Source organism: Nyctibius grandis, chromosome W, assembly GCF_013368605.1.
Source record: "Nyctibius grandis isolate bNycGra1 chromosome W, bNycGra1.pri, whole genome shotgun sequence".
NCBI classification, from domain to species: Eukaryota; Metazoa; Chordata; class Aves; order Nyctibiiformes; family Nyctibiidae; genus Nyctibius; species Nyctibius grandis.
Window position 1 is genome coordinate 5,850,854 of NC_090694.1, and position 16,707 is coordinate 5,867,560.

Below are 16,707 nucleotides of genomic sequence, written 5' to 3' on the forward strand. Positions count from 1 at the left end.
AAAGACGTGTAGAGGTGGTGCTTAGGGACATGGTTTAGCGGTGGACTTGGCAGTGCTAGGTTAACGGTTGGACTTGATGATCTTAAAGGTCCTTTCCAACCAAAACGATTCTATGATTCTATGAATAACTGTTTTGACTGGGGCCCCAAGCAGCAACAGACCTTCAAACAGATCAAACAGGAGATGGCTTGTGCGGTAGCCCTTAGGACAGTGTGGACAGGACCAGATGTGAGAAATGTGCTCTACACTGCAGCCAGGGAGCATGGCCTCACCTGGAGCCTCTGGCAGAAAGCACCCAGAAAGACTCGATGTTGACCTCTAGGATGTTGGAACCGGGGGTATCAAAGATCCAAGGCCCACTACACTGCGACTGAAAAGGAGATACTAGCAGCATATGAACTGGTTCGGGCCACTTCATTAGTAGTCAGTACAGAAGTACAGATCCTCTTAGCACTGTGACTGCCTGTGCTACACTGGACGTTCAAAGGAAGAGTCCTCTCTACACATCACGTGAGCAAAACTACGTGGAGTAAGTGGGTGACGTTGATCACGCAATGGGCTTGAATGGATAACCCCAACCGCCCAGGAATCCTGGAATAGATCATGAACCAGCCAGAAGGCAGAGATTTCAGAGCATCGCCTGAGGAGGTGACTTGTGCCCAAGAGGCCCCGCTGTGTAATACGTTACCGGAAAATGAAAGACAATATGTTCTGTTTACTGACAAGTCCTGTTGTATTGTGGGAAACTATCGGAGGTGGAATGCTGCTGTGTGGAGTCCCACACAACAAGCCACAGAAATCGTTGAAGGAGAAGGCAAGTCAAGTCAGTTTGCAGAAGTGAAAGCCATCCAGCTGGCCCTAGATATTTCCCGAACGAGAAAAGTGGCCAGCACTCTATCTATATACTGACTCATGGATGGTGGCAAATGCCCTATGGGGGTGGCTACAGCAGTGGAAGACGACCAATAGGCAGCACAGAGATAAACCCATCTGGGCTGCTACATTGTGGCAAGACATCGCTGCCCAGGTAGAAAACATTGCTCTAAAGGTACGTCATGAAGATACTCATATGCCCAAGAGCTGCGCCACCCAAGAACATGAAAAGAATGAGCAGGTAGACTAGACTGCAAGAATTGGAGTGGCTCAGATGGATCTGGACTGGGAGTGTAAGGGTGAGCTATTTGTAGCTCGGTGGGCCCATGAACCATTAGGACATCTAAGGAGAGATGCAACATATAGATGGGCTCACGACTGAGGTGTGGACCTGACCACCACCACTATTGCACAGGTTATCCATGAACATAAACATGTGCCATAATTAAGTCAAGCAGGTAAAGCCTCTCTGGAACAGAGGATGGTGGCTGAGATATCATTATGGGGAGGCCTGGCAGATCAATTATATGACCAAGGCAGGTGCCATGTGCTTACCATGGTGGAAGTGACTACTGAGTGGCTGGAAACATACCCTGTGACCCATACCACTGCCAGAAACACCATCCTGGGTCTTGAAAAACAAGTTCTATGGCAACACAGCACCCCAGAAAGAACTGAGTCAGACAATGGGACTAATTTCCAAAACAACTTCATAGACACCTGGGCCAAGAAACACGACACTGACTGGGTTTATCACATCCCCTATTCACCCATAAGCCTCTGGAAAGACTGAACGATACAATGGACTGTTTAAGAATATACTGAGAGCAATGGTTGCTGGGACATTCAAGCACTGGGATGTAAATTTAGAATAGAATAGACTAGACTATTTCAGTTGGAAGGGACCTACAACGATCATCTAGTCCAACTGCCTGGCCACTTCAGGGCCGACCAAGAGTTAAAGCATGTTGTTCAGGGCATTGTCCAAATGCCTCTTAAACACTGACAGGCTTGGGGCATCGACCACCTCTCTAGGAAGCCTGTTCCAGTGCTTGACCACCCTCTCGGTAAAGAAATGCTTCCTCATGTCAAGTCTGCATCTCCTCTGATGCAGCTTTGAACCATTCCCATGTGTCCTGTCACTGGATACCAGGGAGAAGAGATCAGCACCTCCCTCTCCACTTCCCCTCCTCAGGAAGCTGTAGAGAGCAATGAGGTTATCCCTCAGCCTCCTTTTCTCCAAACTAGACAACCCCAGAGTCCTCAGCCGCTCCTCATAGGACATTCCTTCCAGCCCTTTCACCAGCTTTGTTGCCCTCCCCTGGACGCATTCAAGGACTTCACATACTTCTTAAATTGTGGGGCCCAGAACTGCACACAGTACTCAAGGTGAGGCTGCACCAACGCTAAATACAGCGGGATAATCTCCTCTTTTGACCATCTGGTTATACTGTGTTTGATGCACCCCAGCATGTGGTTTGCCCTCTTGGCTGCCAGGGCACACTGCTGACTCATGTTGAGCCTGCTGTCAACCAGCACCCCCAGATCCCTTTCTGCAGGGCTGCTCTCCAGCCACTCCTCTCCCAATTTATACTTGTGCCTGGTGTTACTCCATCCCAGGTGCAGAATCCGACACTCAGGCTTGTTAAATTACATACCACTGATGATTGCCCAATGCTCCAGTCTATCTAGATCCCTCCGCAAGACCTCTTGTCCCTCGAGAGAATCAACAGCACCTCCCAGTTTGGTATCATCAGCAAACTTGCTAATGGTGCATTCAACTCCTGCCTCCAGATTACTGAAAAAAATATTGAACAGAACTGGCCCTAGAATTGAACCCTGAGGAGCACCACTGGTGACCGGTCACCAGCTAGATGTAGCCCCATTCACTACAACCCTTTGAGCCCTGCCATTCAGTCAGTTCTTCACCCAGCGCACCATGAACCTGCTCATCTCGCAGTTGGACAACTTGTCCAGAAGGATGCTGTGAGGGACAGTATCAAAAACCTTACTAAAATCCAGAAAAACTACATCCACCGCCTTCCCTTCATCCACTAGACGGGTGACCTTGACATAGAAGGATATTAAGTTAGTTAAACAGGACTTTCCCTTTGTGAACCCATATTGACTGCCTGATGATTGCATTGTTCTTTAAAATGCCTTTCAATAGTACCCAGTATGATCTTCTCCATAATTTTTCCAGGTACTGAGGTTAGACTAACAGGTCTGTAGTTTCCTGGGTCTTTCCTCATGCCCTTTTTGTAGATTGGAATAACATTGGCTAGCTTCCAGTCAGCAGGGACCTCCCCAGACTCCCAAGACCTTTGGTAGATGATCAAGAGGGTTCCTGCTGTAACATCTGCTAGCTCCTTCAGTACTCTGGGGTGAATCCCATCAGGCCACATGGACTTATGAACATTCAGCTGATACAGCTGGTCCCTTACAAATTCAGTGTCCACAACTGGAAAGTCACTGTTCCCACACTCTTAGTCCTCTGACTCAGAGGACCGGGCAGCCCAAGGTCTATCAGTATTATTAAAGACTGAGGCAAAAAAAGCATTGAATGCCTCTGCTTTTTCTTCATCCCTATTAGTCAGATGACCATCCTCAACAAGTATCAGTCCAATGCTTTCTTTAGACCTCCTCTTGCTATTAACATACTTAAAAAAGCCTTTCTTCTTGTCTGACACAACACTGGCCAGTTTCAACTCTAATTGAGCTTTGGCCTTTCATGTCTTCTCCCTGCATATGCGAACCACAGCTCTGTAATCTTCCTGCGAAGCCTGACCTCGCTTCCAGAGATCATACAATTTCTTTTTCCTCTTGAGCTCCACGAGGAGTTCCCTGTTCAGCCAAGCTGGTCTTCTGCCCCGCTTGCTTGACTTTCGACACAGTGGAATTGCCTGCTCCTGTACTTCTAAAAGGTGATTCTTAAAGACTGACCAGCACTCGTGGACTCCTAAACCCTCAAAAGCAGATTCCCAGGATACTCTGCTAAGTAGCTCCCTGAATAGCTTCAAGTTTGCTCTCCTGAAGTCCAGGGTAGCAACTCTGCTGTCCTTTTTTCTCATTACACTGAAAATTTTAAACTCAGCCATTTCATGATCACTCTGGCCAAGACAGCCACCTACCATCACATCTCCCACGAGTCCTTCTCTATTCACAAACAATAAGTCTAGGAGGGCATCTTTCCTAGTTGGCTCAATGAGTACTTGTGACTTCACACAGCTATGTCTCATCTGGGTCACCAAAACTATAAAGAAAATTTCGCAACTGGCCCGTGCTGACTAACGAGAGAAGTTAGAATGCAAAGCATAGAATTACAAGAGTAATTCTTTTATTCATGCGCCTGAGGTGTCCCATTCAAATTGGGGCACACCAAATGCAGTTTTACTCAGGGTTCTTATACCTTTCAAGCGTTCAGATACAACATGATTTGACCAATCACTACTTAACACACACATACTACTGTTTTGCAAAGCATCTATAATCCTATGGCATCATCATCCACCTGCTGCTTTCTTGATCTAGATGACCCTGGAGTTGGTCTTTCTACGGTTACTTATCTACGATGCCAGATAACGGGAGGGTTTCACAGAGGTGTTAGAGGGGCTAGTGTAAAAGAAAATAAATGATTTGCTTTGCTTTATGTTTAGATCAAAGAGTTTAGACCTAGATAGGAAAATTAATAAAGATAGAATAAATAGATGGACTATAAGAATAGTGGATAGAGTTAAGGAAACAATAGCCACAGGTGCTCAGAAATTCTGAGAACCACAACGCAACCATAATGCTGCTCATTGGGCCCTTGTATAGCCCCCTCCAGGGCTGGCTTTAAACCCAGTCAAGTTAATCAGTAGTTTCTTAGAAGTTTAGATATATCAAAAGATAATTAATTGTTTGGAAAATAAGCATTTATCAAAAGAGCATGAGACTATAGAGGTAGAAAACCGCTCAACTTAGGTCTACATTGTGGTATATAGTTAATAGAACATCCTGAAGTTTTCTTAGAATTGTAAGGTAAAAACACCTGTGTGTACAGAAGAAGATGGACGAGGAGATAAGTGACCAAGACGACCCTGAAGACTTCAAGGTCAGAAAGAGGGATTGTGATGGACTTTTGACAAATGAGAAGATTCAGGAACCGAGAATTCGTGGAAAAGTACTGAAGACTTTGTATCTTACGTAATATATTTTAAAGAGTATATAAGGTATAGAGGTTTTACTGTTAGTTGCCATTCACTGAGGTGGTGGCCCAACTCTGAGTTGTCAATAAAGCAAACCTAGAGGTACCCACGTCTGGTCGTTTTCCTTGAACAGCTAGGACACTGGCGTTATCTCAGTAGTTCAGGGGTATCCTTTATTCTTCAGGGTGCAAGGAGGAGGACGACAGCCCCTAATGAGCTGAGGTCCTTTAGTCATGCTGACTTAACCACGACTATGCAATATACAATGTAAACTATATATATCTCTCTCTCTATCTTAAGGAGGTTTATACAATTTCATACTGTAAAGACTAATTCATACAATAGTTAGGGAATGAGATTTTCCTAACAACAGCTTCCCTTTTTTCCCCCCCTCCATGTGTGTCCATGCACTGGGTCTGTCCAGTTTATGAAATTAAATTTGCAAAAATATAATTAATTCAATACCTATAAAAAGTATTTTTATTTGTAAATGCTTTTTCTAATGGCATGAATCAGATTATTCTCATCTGTTACTGATCATTGCTGATCATGATTTTGAGGTTAGGAGAGAGTTTAAGGTGGAAGAGCTGTTACTACTCAAAGAAAATTTTTGATGGAAATTATTCTATCTTTTTATACCCCAAGGTTGTTTATATGAGTACTTTCACAATATCAGAATATTCTGTTCTCTGGCATACACTGTCAAGTTCACTGAGAATGCAGCAAGGCAAATGAAGTAAGTTTTTTTGAACATTATAATGCTTTTATGAGGAAAAAAGGTTTTCAATTTTAACAGTTTTTCTACAGGATGAGTATTTCCAAAGACTTGTCTAATGTGTGTGGGGGTGGTGGTTTGGTTTTTGTGGGGTTTTGTGAGGTTTTTTTGAAGCTCCCAACAATAAGTAAAGCTGAATGAATGCAGAATCACAGAAAAGTGATTTCTTCTTTTGGAAATCTTTTTTTTTTTTGATAAATATGTCAATGTTATTCCCAGTAAGAAGGGTAACAAAATATATGCTACTCTACTTACATTACGTAATTACAATTATAATTAATAATTTCGCTTCCATTGGTAGGCCATAAAATGAAAAAATCTTGAAAAGGTAACAATTCCTAAAAATTACTCTCAAAGCTACCGATATTTCAAACAGTAGCTTTTGCTCAACACTGGAGGCAAAACAGGTACAATTCTCTTTCAACCAAGCAATACATAAAATAGGAAAATGAAACAGAACTGTCTGCATTAAAAAAAAATAATTATTGATTGAGACAGGAAATTTTTAGGATATGTTAGTTGTTTCTACAGAAAATACTATTAAAATTTTTTAGGTACGTGCTTCAGTAATTCAGTAAAACCAAATACATCTGGAACTAGCCAGAGAGAAAGCAGGGTACATTTAATAAGAATTCTATTCTAAACCAGTAACCTAAACAGATACACCTTTCTCCCCGCCTCTTAAATACTTTGGAACTAGAGGGGAGATGAGCAAAACAGAAATATGCAGACAATACCATCATTTCTTCTGGTAAATGAATCCATTTTTTTTTCCCTTCAGAAGATCATTTTGGCCAAGCTAAACATCTAGTGAATTTGCCAAATTCACACACAGTTAATAAATGAATTGCTCCACATCCAAACACTCTTGCCCACAAGCAGCATGTATTGTGCCAATGTATTAGATTCCTGTGTGGAAATGTTCCTGTTTCAGGTCTCTGAAAAATGTTAGTTTTCTTTCCAAATTGTTTTCATATTGAGATTTGCAAATTCCACAAGCTCTTTGAAAGTCTGTTTTAACACAAACAACACAATCTACTAGAAAATAAATATTGTTAAATATATGTTTAGAAACACAGAACTTATTAAACATGCCAAACAAATTTAAAGGCAGAGTATAGGAAAATAAGTGGTTACTTTTCCTTTAAGAAATTAGTGATTCCAGATGCACTGTCCTGTCCCCCCCACCCTCAAATTCTGATTCTTTTGGCTATTCAGGGTCTGTGCTGATGCCCTAAGTGTTCTTACATGTCATCTCAAACAGCATAATGAATAGGGCAGTTTTGATTATTAATTATTTCACTAATAATGAAGCCAGATGTTATCTGACCATGTCTCTACAAATCATTTTCTCAGCAGCACAAATCTTCACTCCCTCAATTGTGACAGTAACACTGCTTGTGTAGTGTTTCATAACCAGATCAGTGAACTCATCTCAAATTAAAATATCCTGCTCCCTTTTTTTCCCAGGGTTATTTTAAACAAAGATCAGTTCACTGCTTAAGCTGTCATTATCATTGAGAAAAACATCCAAACACCTGTCACCTTAGAATCCACAATAGTGGGAAAGGATCACAAATCATAAAACAGATGTACTAACCACACTGAAGAACTCCAGTTGTTATAAACTAATATTCCTTGTTCTGAGTGGCCTGTAGTTCGTTTGAAGCTTAACTGAAAGCCCCAAGTACGCTTAAAGATTTTACTATCATGTGGTAGAATACAGCACTGGAAAGAATACAATCAAGTACACTGTTTTAAGATGGACATCAAAGATTACTGAAAGGTTCTTACTCTGAATAAGAACCAAGGTGCCCTGTCCCTATTAAACATCATACATGGAGAACTCTGTTCTATTAATCTTGATAATAATCTAGGCACTATGAAGAAAGCCCATTTCAATGAAAAACTGGAAGGGAAGTGTCCTGGTTTGGCCTAAACCAGGCCAATTTTCCTTTAAGTGATTTTACTTTCAGCTAAGTCTCCTCTAAGTAACTGCACTTTCTGAAACTAACTGCATGTTTTGCAGACAGTGTCTGCTTCTAGGACTGATAACTACAAACTTCGAGCGTTATCACTGAGGCACCGGTATGGATGTTATGCAGAAAGGCTCTGGCTGTACTTATTCTTAGAGAAACCAAGGTCACTGCTAAATCCTCACTGCATACAAGTGAAGAGCCACAGGCTGGTCACACCTGCAGGGAGGAACAGACAGGGCAGGTGACCCAAAACTGACCAATGAGGTATTCCATCCCATACACATCATTCTCAGTATAAAGCAGGGGGATCACGAGGGTCTCGGCCTGCTTGAGCCTTCAGCCCTTTCTTCTCCCTTCTGGTATGGCCAGTGTCCAAAGAGGACTCTGTTTTCCTGCTGCCCCCGTGTCCTGGTTTGGCCTAAACCAGGCCGATTTTCCTTTCAGTGATTTTTACTTTCAGCTAAGTCTCCTCTAAGTAACTGCACTTTCTGAAACTAACTACATGTTTTGCAGACAGTGTCTGCTTCCAGGACTGATAACGCTCGAAGTTTGTAGTTATCACTGAGGCACCGGTAGGGATGTTGTGCAGTAAGGCTCTTGCTGTACTTAGTCTTAGAGAAACCAAGGTCACTGCTGAATTCCTCACTGCTTATGAGTGAAGAGCCGAAGGGGGGTCACAGCTGCAGGGGGGAGCAGACAGGGCAGGTGACCCAAATTGACCAACGAGGGTATTCCATCCCATACACGTCATTCTCGGTATAAAGCGGGGGGGATCACAAGGGTCTGGCGCCTCTTGCTCTTTCTGCTATGGCCGGTGTCCAAGGAGGACTCCGTCTGTTTTCTTGCTGCCCCCGATCCCGATCTGTGCATCCCTGAATCCAGCTCTCGACCATCGCTAGGCCCAGCCTGGGCCTTCCCGGAGCCTGCCCTGCAGTGCCAGTGGTGACGTTGCCGACATCGGGGGAGCTCGATCTTGGTTTTGTATATATATTTGTATATATTTGATTATTCCAATATTATTATTATACTCTTTTTCATTATTATAGGTTTATTAAAACTGTTTTAACTTTCCAACCCGTAAGTCTCTCTCCCTTTTCCCTTTCCCTTTCCCTTCGGGTGGGGGGGGAGGGTTAACAGAGAGCGTCTGCTGCAGGTTTAATCGCCAGCCCAGCTTTAAACCGTGACAGATTTATTGGCGCCCAACGTGGGGCACGAGAGAAGCTCCAACAGGTTGCTCTGATAAGTCGAATCCCAGCTCCGGCGGGAGGAGACCCACAGAGCTCAGCTGAGAGAGTATCAGATTTCTTCCTTTGAGATTTACGAGGGGTTGGAAATTAAAACAGATAGTAAAGATGCTGATGTCATTTTTGAACGCTGTGTTATCTCATCTCTTTATAAAGCCTTTTACAGAGTTAAGTGTAATGATACCTTACTTGCCGTATGCGCTGTTTGTTACTGTTTATGTGCAGTTTATCACTGCTGGGCACTGGTCAATGTGCATTGTTTTGTTATGGTGTTTCATACTGATTTATGTCATGATAAACTGGGCTGTTACTATTCTGACCGCGGTAGCAGCGATTTTATCTGCGGACTCCGGGCGTCCTTTAGCTGATTGTGTTAATGATTACACTTCCAATTTTACTTCGGGAAATAGTACCTTCTCCTTTTCTGCCAAGCTGATTCCTCTAGATTTTGTGAAATTCGGATGGTGCTGTCTAGGTGGCATGTTTTTATTTTCGGTTGTCCTGAATGTGTTTCTGATGTGGGATAAGATTAAGTATCGGTGCAGGGACAGGTGTAGGTGTTATGCAGCCACCTCAGATCCTACAGCGTGTGCTGCTGCTACAGCTCGCACCGCAGCTGCTACACCCCCCAAGATGGCCACTGCAGCTACTCAGACTCTAACGAGTCTCAGCACTCCCATGACAGCCACTGCATCTACTCAGACCCCAGCATCTAATGAATCTGTACCAATTGCTCCTGTAACCAGGAAGAAATACCAAAAGAAATCAGCTCATGAAGTGAAGGATGATGACTCAGAGCCTTCTAAGGCAGAGCCATCACGTGACCCAGGTGAAGGCCCTTCTCAGTCAGAGTCAGGGCCTGACACAGATGGGGGTTCCCTTGATCGTCATTTTAAAGCAGACCCATCACAGAAGAAAGGTCCTTCTAAAGCAGAACTATCACAGGAGGAGGACTCGGATGTAGAGATAACCTACCACTCCTTATCCCTGAAGGACCTGAGAAATATAAGGAAAGACTTCAGCCGTTATGACGGTGAGCCTATTATTACCTGGCTGCTCCGATGCTGGGATAATGGGGCAGATAGCATGCAATTAGATGGCAGAGAAGCCAGACAGTTGGGATCCCTGTCCAGAGATGGTGGTATTGATAAGGCGCTCGCAAGAAAGTCAAACACTGTCAGTCTCTGGAGGCGACTCTTGTCAGCTGTAAAGAGCAGGTATCCCTATAAAGATGATGTTATGAGCCACCTAAGCAAATGGACCACTATAGAAAAAGGTATTAACTACCTTAGAGAACTAGCTGTGCAAGAGATCATTTATAGACACCCACGGGAAATTGTAGATCCTGTAGATCCTGATGAAGTGGAATGCAACCGATCCATGTTCCGGAAGGTTGTGAAGAATGCTCCACCGACATATACCCATACATTGTCAATATTAGTCTGGGGAGAAGATGCTATGGCACGTTCTACTGTGGGTGAAATGGCTAACTGTATGCGACAGTATGAAGATAGTATTTCTTCCCCACTGCAGACCCGCATCTCAGCTGTGGAAAAACTGACTAAGGAAAACAAGGACTCATTTAAACAACTGTCAGACAAACTGTCCAGGATAGAGAATAAACTTGACTCTCTACCTACACAGGCCCGCGTTGCAGCTGTTAGGAGAAAACGCCCTCCTACAGGACCAGCTCAAAGGAAACGGAACACATCACGAGGTATCCTGTGGTTTGCCCTGTGTGGTTATGGGGAAGACATGAACAGATGGCATGGACAACCTACCAGTACCCTACAGGCACGAGTACGTGAGTTGCAAGCTAAAAGAAATACCAGAGAGAATTTTTCTAGGAGGATGGCTGCTCCAGTTACCAGTGAGCAGGACCCCAGTCAGGGTAGATGGGCCTCAAATTCCTTTTTCCAAAGTGTGAATAGGAGAAATGAAGGTCCAGTCCCTGTGAGCAGCACGAATCCATTTCTTAATTAGGGGGGCCCTGCCTCCAGCCAGGTGGAGGAGAGGGACAACAGAGTTTATTGGACTGTGTGGATTCGATGGCCTGGCACATCAAAACCACAAAGGTATCGAGCCTTGGTAGACACTGGTGCACAGTGCACCCTAATGCCATCGGATCATAAAGGGGCAGAACCTATCAGTATTTCAGGAGTAACAGGGGGATCTCAAGTGTTATCTGTATTGGAGGCCGAAGTGAGCCTAACTGAAAATGAATGGAAAAAGCACCCCATTGTGACTGGCCCAGATGCTCCGTGCATCCTTGGCATAGACTACCTCAAGAGAGGGTATTTTAAGGACCCAAAAGGGTATAGATGGGCCTTTGGTATAGCAGCTGTAGAGACTGAGGACATTAAACAGCTGTTTACCTTGCCTGGCCTCTCAGAGGATCCTTCTGTTGTGGGGTTGCTGAAGGTTGAAGAACAACAGGTGCCAATTGCTACTACCATGGTGCACCGACGACAATATCGCACCAATCGAGACTCCCTGATCCCCATTCATAAACTGATTAGACAATTAGAAAATCAAGGAGTGATTGGCAAGACTCGCTCACCCTTTAATAGTCCTATATGGCCAGTGCGAAAGTCTGATGGAGAATGGAGATTAACTGTGGACTATCGTGGCCTAAATGAAGTTACGCCACCGCTGAGTGCTGCTGTGCCAGACATGCTAGAACTTCAATACGAACTGGAGTCAAAGGCAGCCAAGTGGTACGCCACCATAGACATTGCTAACGCGTTTTTCTCTATTCCTTTGGCACCGAAGTGCAGGCCGCAGTTTGCTTTTACCTGGAGAGGTATCCAGTATACCTGGAATCGACTGCCCCAGGGGTGGAAACACAGTCCTACTATTTGCCATGGACTGATCCAGACTGCACTAGAAAAGGGTGGAGCTCCAGAACACTTGCAATACATTGATGACATCATTGTGTGGGGTGATACAGCAGCAGAAGTTTTTGACAAAGGGGAGAAAATAATCCAAATTCTTCTGAAAGCTGGTTTTGTCATAAAAAGAGGCAAGGTCAAGGGACCTGCCCGGGAGATCCAGTTTTTAGGGATTAAATGGCAAGATGGGCGTCGCCAGATCCCGATAGAGGTGATCAACAAAATAACAGCTATGTCCCCACCAACTAACAAAAAGGAAACACAAGCCTTCTTAGGCGTTGTGGGTTTCTGGAGAATGCATATTCCAGATTACAGCCAGATTGTACGCCCTCTTTATCAAGTGACCAGAAAGAAGAATGATTTTCAGTGGGGTCCTGAACAACGACAGGCCTTTGAACAGATTAAACAAGAGATTGTGCATGCAGTAGCCCTTGGACCAGTCCGTATGGGACAAGATGTTAAAAATGTGCTCTACACCGCAGCTGGGGACAATGGTCCTACCTGGAGCCTCTGGCAGAAAGTGCCAGGGGAGACTCGAGGTCGACCCCTAGGATTTTGGAGTCGAGGATACAAGGGCTCCGAGGCCAATTACACCCCAACTGAAAAAGAGATACTGGCAGCATATGAAGGAGTTAGAGCTGCCTCAGAGGTAATCGGTACTGAAGCACAACTTCTCCTGGCACCTCGATTACCAGTATTAGGCTGGATGTTCAAGGGTAAGGTTCCTACTACTCATCATGCAACTGATGCTACATGGAGTAAATGGATTGCATTAATTACACAGAGGGCTCGAATAGGAAACCCTAATCGCCCAGGAATCTTAGAAGTGATCATGGACTGGCCAGAAGGCAAAGACTTCGGAATGCCACCAGAAAAGGAGGTGACACATGCTGAAGAAGCCCCACCATATAATGAACTACCAGAGGATGAGAAGCAGTATGCCCTGTTCACCGATGGATCCTGCCGTCTTGTAGGAAAGCATCGGAAGTGGAAAGCTGCTGTATGGAGTCCCATACGACGAGTCACAGAAGCCACAGAAGGACAAGGTGAATCAAGTCAATTCGCAGAGGTAAAAGCCATCCAGCTGGCTCTAGACATTGCTGAACGAGAAAAGTGGCCAAGGCTGTATCTTTATACTGACTCATGGATGGTGGCAAATGCCTTGTGGGGGTGGTTAAAGCAGTGGAAGCGAAGCAACCGGCAGCGTAAAGGTAAACCTATTTGGGCTGCTGAACTGTGGCAAGATATTGCTACTCGGCTAGAGAAACTAGTCGTGAAGGTACGTCATGTAGACGCTCACGTACCTAAAAGTCGGGCAACTGAGGAACATCGAAACAACCAACAAGCAGATCAGGCTGCTAAAGTGTTCCAAATAGATTTGGACTGGGAACATTAGAGGTGAACTATTTTTAGCTCGGTGGGCTCATGACACTTCAGGTCATCAAGGGAGAGATGCAACATACAGATGGGCTCGTGACCGAGGGGTGGACTTAACTATGGACTCTATTGCACAGGTTATCCATGATTGTGAAACATGCGCCGCAATTAAGCAAGCCAAACGGCTAAAACCTTTGTGGTATGGGGGACGGTGGTTGAAATATAAATATGGGGAGGCCTGGCAAATTGACTACATCACACTCCCTCAAACCCACCTGGGTAAACGTTATGTGCTTACCATGGTGGAGGCGACCACCGGATGGCTGGAAACATACTCTGTGCCCCATGCCACTGCCCGGAACACTATTCTGGGCCTCGAAAAGCAAATCTTGTGGCGACATGGCACACCAGAGAGAATTGAGTCGGACAATGGGACTCATTTCAAAAACAGTCTCATAGATAACTGGGCCAAAGAGCATGGCATCGAATGGGTATATCACATCCCCTATCATGCACCAGCATCTGGGAAAGTTGAACTGTATCATGGGTTGTTGAAAACTACCCTAAAAGCAATGGGGGGTGGAACCTTTAAAAACTGGGATAAGCATTTGGCACAAGCTACCTGGCTAGTTAACACCAGAGGATCTATCAACTGAGCTGGCCCTGCTCAGTCAGACCTTTTACATACAATAGAAGGGGATAAAGTCCCTGTGGTGCATGAAAGGAATCTGTTGGGAAAAACTGTCTGGGTTCTTCCTGCTACGGGCAAAGGTAAACCCATTCGTGGGATTGCTTTTGCTCAAGGACCTGGATGTACTTGGTGGGTGATGCTGCAGGATGGTGGAGTCCGATGTGTCCCTGAAGGTGATCTGATCTTGGGTGAGAATACTTAATTCTGAACTGCATGATGTTAATTGCTGCATAATACTAACAGTGTTCATAAGTGTCTTTCAGGTTGAAGCAGTGGTGATGGGAATGGAGCTAGCTGCAAGTGGCATCCAGTAACCTCCTCGAGACTGACATCTTTAACCTGCAACCCGTGGGCACGAACTGTGACAAAGCTCATACCATCTCTCCTACCCTGGGAGACTCCTAGCCAGATGGAAACCCACAATCCTGAACTAAATGAACTTGATGAACTTTTTTTTTTTGTATAGAGATGAATCATAAACTAATGTTATCTGCATATATTTTAAAATGAAAAGTTAGTGGTGATCTGAGTATGACGTGAATGGTATGGAATAAGGGGTGGAATGTCCTGGTTTGGCCTAAACCAGGCCGATTTTCCTTTCAGTGATTTTTTACTTTCAGCTAAGTCTCCTCTAAGTAACTGCACTTTCTGAAACTAACTGCATGTTCTGCAGACAGTGTCTGCTTCCAGGACTGATAACGCTCGAAGTTTGTAGTTATCACTGAGGCACCGGTAGGGATGTTGTGCAGTAAGGCTCTTGCTGTACTTTTTCTTAGAGAAACCAAGGTCACTGCTGAATTCCTCACTGCTTATGAGTGAAGAGCCGAAGGGGGGTCACAGCTGCAGGGGGGAGCAGACAGGGCAGGTGACCCAAAATTGACCAACGAGGGTATTCCATCCCATACACGTCATTCTCGGTATAAAGCGGGGGGGATCACGAGGGTCTGGCGCCTCTTGCTCTTTCTGCTATGGCCGGTGTCCAAGGAGGACTCCGTCTGTTTTCCTGCTGCCCCCGATCCCGATCTGTGCATCCCTGAATCCAGCTCTCGACCGTCACTAGGCCCAGCCTGGGCCTTCCCGGAGCCTGCCCTGCAGTGCCAGTGGTGACGTTGCCGACATCGGGGGAGCTCGATCTTGGTTTTGTATATATATTTGTATATATTTGATTATTCCAATATTATTATTATACTCTTTTTCATTATTATAGGTTTATTAAAACTGTTTTAACTTTCCAACCCGTAAGTCTCTCTCCCTTTTCCCTTTCCCTTCGGGTGGGGGGGGAGGGTTAACAGAGAGCGTCTGCTGCAGGTTTAATCGCCAGCCCAGCTTTAAACCGTGACAGTAAGATAGCCATTAGTTCAAATTGTAGACACATTAGATTCTTAAAGACTGGAATGAGCAAGTGGGAAGAGATTCCTAAATTAAGGGAAAATATTCTCGTACAGCCCTTCCTGAACCTAGGTTTTATGAGGAAGCAAACATGATTAGTGATTCCAACTAGAAAAATGAAAATATGGAGTGCAGGAGCAGGTTTTCTGGCAGGACCTGTGGGGGACCACGCTAGAACAGTCTGTTCCTGAAGGACTGCATCCCTTGGAAAGGGACCCATGCTAGAACAGTTTGTGAAGAACTGCAGCCCATGTGAAGGACCCACGTTGGAGCAGTTCACGATGGACTGTGTCCTGTGGGAGGGACCCCATGCTGGAGAAGGGGAACAGCGTGAGGAAGAAGGAACAGCAGAGACAAAGTGTTATGATCTGACCACAACCCTCATTCCCCATCCCCCTGCGCCACTCGAAGTGGGGGGAGAAGATAGAGAAATCGGGAGTGAAGTTGAGCCTGGGAAGAAGGCAGGGGTGGGAGGAAAGTGGTTTTAGTTTTGTTTTTATTTGTCACTATCCTCTGTTATTAATTGGCAGTAAAATAAATTGATTTTCCCCAAGTTGAGTCTGGTTTGCCTATGATAATGATTGAGTGATATCTCTGTCCTTATCTTGACCCATGAGCTTTTTCAACATATTTTCTCCCCCTGTCCTGTTGAGAAGGGGAAGTGAGAGCGCAGCTGGGTGGGCACCTGGCAGCCAGCCAAGTTCAACCCACCACACATCCCATCCATCAAGTAGCTTTCAATGCCTATATCTTTAGAAACTCCTGTCTTGCAGAGAGGCCTCTGAAAACATCTGTGATTTCAGTCAGATTCATTTTAGGATATAAAGAAGCCTTAAATGGAAACAGTTGCATGTCTCTTTCTTTGCATTTCCTTCACAACTGATTGATATTATGGGACAACTTTGCAATATGCCCTAGATGTATGTTCTTCATATTACCTTCCAAGAAAAAAAGAGCGTCTATGGTTTTGCCAACAGACAAAACATCATATGGAGATGACATCTTCAAGATGCCTTTGTTTAGCAGTCATTTTTGTTAAGAGAAAAGAATCACAAGTTAAACAACTCATAATATTAAGTAACCAATCAACCACCTATGGTAGCTATAACCCTTTACAAACAAGAGAAAGACTGCACCATCACATTGCTACAGTTTCAGCACTTATCAATAGTGGTGAGACGATATAGAAGTGTTTGGGATGCTCCACCCCCCACCTCCAAAAAATATTTAAGGTGCTGAAAATCTGCTGATCAAAATAAAATAGCCTACAGCAAACAAACAGTAACAATGAAATACACATA

The 16,707-nt window shown here is 44.5% G+C and overlaps 1 protein-coding gene across 2 annotated transcripts in view; it reads right to left on the reverse strand.

Moving 5' to 3' along the window:
• Positions 1-16,707, reverse strand: part of LOC137675690 (adenomatous polyposis coli protein-like) — a 256,623-nt gene that overhangs the window by 166,126 nt on the left and 73,790 nt on the right. The gene's annotated exons all lie outside the window — the stretch shown is intronic.